We start from the raw sequence: 4,989 nt of genomic DNA, 5'->3' as shown, positions 1-4,989 counted from the left end.
ATGTCTTCAATTTGGCTTGTCGATATCATTGAGTTCTTTAGTAGCTTTTCTTGACTTCTCGATAAGTCATTCTGGAGTTCTCGAATGACTTCTCTATAACACATTATCTGTGACTTGTAGATATCTTAACTTAGAATGTTTTCCCCAAAACAGATTTATTCAACTCCAAGCTTCTTCACATTTTCTCTGAGGCATGATCTTCATGATCTTCTTCCAGAGTTTATTCTTAGGCTTGAAACTATTTAGAGAAAAATACTCAAGTCTAATCTATTTTATATTTTTACAGACTTAAGTGTTACAATACAAAATGCAAACTTAGATTAACATAAAACTTACTTAGCGTTGTCAATTTGACTTAGTTTTGTTATTATACAAGAATGTCTTGCACAGCAAGTTTTATCATTTTTTCATTCTCACCTTACTTGCTTATACAACTTACATTTTGCACATAATCGGTAGGTAAAATAATTTTTTCATTCTCACCTTAATTGCTTCCCATGAATCCATTCACGCCTTGCCCTCTCTTTTTATTTTAGATTTCATATTTTCATACCATAAATTGGCATAACCCGTAAGCTTTAATGCAGCCACTTTGAATCTTTTACGATCATCGTAATCTTTATAATCAAAGATTTGTTCAATATGTTGTAGCCATTCAAGAAAGTTTTCTGGTCTCATGCTTTCATCAAATTCTGGAATATCCAAGCGCAAATCCCTATCTTCCTCCTTGGAAATATGATTTTTGCGTCTAAGATCTTCCTCCTCCTCTGAATCTAATATGTATGCATATTTTTCACTTCTACGCGAATTATGAGATGAAGTTCTTTGATTCAATTTTTTTAAAACATCATTCAATTTTTCCTTTAGTTTATTGATCTCCATATCCCTCCGCATGTCATGAGCTTGTTCCAATGTTAAACCTCGTAGAACCTTTAGTTCTTCCTCACCAGATATACCTGAAATTGCTGCCCACATTTTTTGAAGAAAAACCTTCAACAAAAATTCGACAACCGAGCTCTTGATACCAAGATGATATATATTTTCTATATAGATCAGATCTGTTGCGAAAAAATAACTTCAGCTTGCTTCTATATAGAATTTGATCACCGAGAAATAAAACTAAAGGATCGATTTGTTTAGATTTCTTAAAGAATTTAATCACCCACAAACTAAACGAAATATGGAGAAGAAAGTATAAAGGAATTAACCACCAATTTTCAAAAGGTTTTGCAAGTATGAACTCAGGATTTATTCTCACAAAATTCTGGTCTCAAAAGATTACAATATAGGGGTATGTATAGGCTAGGCCAATACCTAAACCCGTTAAGAATCTCAATCAGATTCAAAAATCATCTAGTTAGCTAATGTTTGAGTCTAACTGGAAAACCCATAAAAACCTAATTCAAATAGGAAATTACATAAAAACCTACTCTGAATAGGAAATTACATAAAAACCAAATCCAACAAGAAAATAAAATCCTAAGTGCTTAAAATAACAAAAACCCTTTCAAGTGAAAGGTAAAAACGTGTAAGCCAAAACTCTAATTAATGAATATATAATAATCTGCCCATATTAGTAATTAAGTTGACTATTGGACTTGTAAAATTGCCCAACCAGTGCCCATGCATGGACTCAAATGAAAAGAAGTCCAAAGACGTATTTTTCTCCATAAGAACAATAACATCAGCTCCCGTATCAATCACTTTCTGCAGGTAAATAGGGGTAAAGCGGGAAGAGTTATGAGTGACACCCTGTATTTAGTTCAGTTTCAGCTCAGTGGACTTAATAAATTTAAGAACATTTATTAGTGAATTTGACACCTTATTACTGTTATTATTGTTGAAGAATTAGACCATGAATTTTTATTATATTATTTTGTTATGGAATAAAAACCTGAGTGCGTTAGTATTTAATGCTAGGGTTTGTGAGCTTCGAGTTTTAATGGCTGCTCTTGCGTTCAGGACTATCGGTTCTTGCAAGATGCCTACGTATCTCTGTGTTGTAGAGAATCAAGCCAAACACGTAGTTCTAGGTTGAGGGATAAATGATAAGTGGATTTTATATTTACTTGGAATGCTTCACTTCGGGCTTAAGTTGGTGTTTTGGACTCAAGTTATTGGTATTTTTGATATGTTTTTGCGTTATTGCATTTCAGGCATCAGTTAAATGAAGAAAGAAGCTTTTCAAGTAAATACGCCGAAAAGAGATCAGAATTGGAAGCCTAGGACATTCTCAAGTTGTATAGAATCTCGTTATCTTCACTTGGGAAGTTGAATCTCCAATTCTGACGAGTAGAACTCAAGATATGGCCAAAAGAAGAATCAGCAGAAAAGTACAGAAGTCAGGCGCGGCTGCCCCAGAAACTAGCACGCCCGCGCTGACTTTCTTCCAAAACAGCGTAGCCGCCCCGCCATCAGCATGGCCGCCCCGCCCCGGTTTTTGCCCCAGAATCCTTATTTTAGTAGAAATTGAAGATGTTAAGGGTCTTGGTCATCCTGGAGCCTATATATATCAATAAAAAGACGTTTTTAACGCCAATGAGCGATGGGAGAGCAATAAGAAGACCTAAAAAGCACGAGAAGGATATGGAGAAGAAGACTTTTATTTTCTTTAATATAGTTGATACTTGGATTCTTGTTTTCGATTTATCTTTGAACCCTAGTACTCTTACATTGTTTATTATCATGCTTTCATTAGAACCGATGGTGACGATGAGTTCAGTTATGAACTAATCGTTATCGTGGGGTTCTAACAGATTTACTTATGGATTTCTATAGTTAATTTATTTCAATATCTTAGTGTGTGGTGATTGATTGATATCCTAGTATTGGTTGTGCTTATACATCTTATGTGCGTAGCTAATATATAAGATAGCGTGTTAATCTCTATTGAAGCAAAATTGTATATAAAGATTTAGAAATTGCCATGCTAGCAAATGTTCATGTATTTATTATGCATGCTTCGTAGGTAATTTTAACCATCTTACTTTCCCTATGTAATCACGATAGATAACCTGTTCATTAAACCTTTATGTTGTCAAATTCTATAGACATATAGGGACTCAGCATAATTGGTGTCTATTCAGCTTCTATCTCTTTTGTGGATGTCTGGTAGTTGGGTATTCGTACAATGAAAGTTGCCGTTTACTAGTTTCGTGTTATCTGATTAGTTGTCATCACCATTACATGCTAAGGTTAAGAACAATGACTTTGAATGAAGTAGTAATGAAGTTAAAATCCCATGTTTGTCTCATATAGTTAATTCAATCACTTTTATTCTTAGTTAATTGCATGTTAGATTTATCTTAGTTATAAACATCTCAATTTTTTAATTGTCTTAGCATTGAATGATATCCATACCAATGTTGCATAAGTGCATAAGTTGTACTTAACCTAAACAGTCTCTATGGGAATGAATCTGATTTATATCTTATACTACTTGTGAACGCGTATAGTTTCATGAATTTTAACACGTATTTTCGCCCTAACAAGTTTTTGGCGCCGCTGCCGGGGACTCGGTGTTAATTTTTAGTTTATGTGCTTGTCATCGGTGGTCGTTAAAGTTCACTGACTCGGATTTTTTTACTTTCACAATTTATTTATTTATGTTTCAGGTACTCATTACAATGGGAGATGCAGCAGCACGAACGAAAGCCTTGATGGATTCTTCTCAACCCATGATCAATGACATTCAATCTAGCATTGTCAGGCCAATTATCACGGCTAATACCTTTGAGATCAAGCCTGGCATAATTCAGATGGTATAGAATTCAGTCTAGTTTGGGGGTGCTCCAACGAAAGATCCCAATATACACATTAGGGATTTCATCGAGATCTACGACACTTTCAAATTCAACAATGTTTCTGAAGATGCGATAAAGATGAGGCTTTTCCCATTCTCTCTGAGGGACAAGGCTAAGAGCTGGTTACACTCTCTATCAGCTGGTTCGATTACTACTTAGAAAGATCTTGCTCAAAAGTTTCTCACTAAATTCTTCCCTATGGAAAAGACAGCTGCATTCAGGAATGCTCTTACTCAATTTGTGCAGCAATCAGGAGAATCTTTATATGAAGCTTGGGAGCACTACAAGGAGATGCTTAGGAAGTATCCTCATCATGGAATGCCTGATTGGATGATCATCAATTGTTTTTATAATGGTTTGGGAGCACAGTCCAGACCCATGCTCGATGCAACATCAGGTGGAGCCTTATGGGCTAGGAGCTACGATAAAGATTATGATCTAATTGAACTGATGGCTGCTAATGAATATCAGTATCCAACCCAGAGATTGACATAGAGCAAGGTAGCAGGAAATCTTGAAGTGGATACAACTACAACTATCACTGCTCAACTAAAGGCGTTGTCTATGAAGATCGATTCGCTGGCTAACTATGGAGTTCATCAGAGGACGAGTGTTTGTGATCTGTGTGCAGGTTCGCATGTGACTGAGCAATGCGCTATATCTAGTGAATCAGCTCAGTTTGGGAGCAACTTTCAGAGATCACAGCAACCAGTTCCAGACGTTTATCATCCTAACAACTGGAATTATCCTAACTTCAGCTGGAGCGATAATCAGAATGTGATACAACAGCCGTTCCAGCCCTTTGGAGCAAAACAATTCAATCCTCCTGGTTTTCAGCAACAACTTGCACTAAGACAACAACTCCAACTTCAACAACAAACTCATGATGCAGGTCAATCTTCGAATGAAAAATCTGAATTGGAGGAGTTGAGGCTTATGTACAAAAACCAGGATCTTATATGCCAAAGCCAGGCTGTTTCTATCAAGAGTCTAGAGAACCAGATAGGACAAAATGCTAATGGCTTATTAAATCTACTACCAGGAATGCTTTCTAGTGATACAAAAGTTCTAGAAAATAGGGAAGCAGAAGGGTAGGTTAAGGCAATTACATTGAGGTATGGGAAGGTTGCAAGCCCTGAAAAATATCATGTTCCAGAATCTGAAGTTTTGGCTGAAGAAGATGTGC

General features: G+C 36.0%; 1 non-coding gene across 1 annotated transcript; it reads right to left on the bottom strand.

Moving 5' to 3' along the window:
- Positions 1-4,016: 4,016 nt before the first annotated feature.
- Positions 4,017-4,123, bottom strand: LOC141723197 (small nucleolar RNA R71). The gene has a single exon (XR_012576185.1). It is a non-coding gene; the product is annotated as a small nucleolar RNA R71 (small nucleolar RNA).
- Positions 4,124-4,989: the final 866 nt, after the last annotated feature.

The sequence above is a fragment of the Apium graveolens genome, chromosome 4, assembly GCF_009905375.1.
Source record: "Apium graveolens cultivar Ventura chromosome 4, ASM990537v1, whole genome shotgun sequence".
NCBI lineage: Eukaryota > Viridiplantae > Streptophyta > Magnoliopsida > Apiales > Apiaceae > Apium > Apium graveolens.
This window is presented reverse-complemented; position numbering and strand designations above follow the sequence as displayed.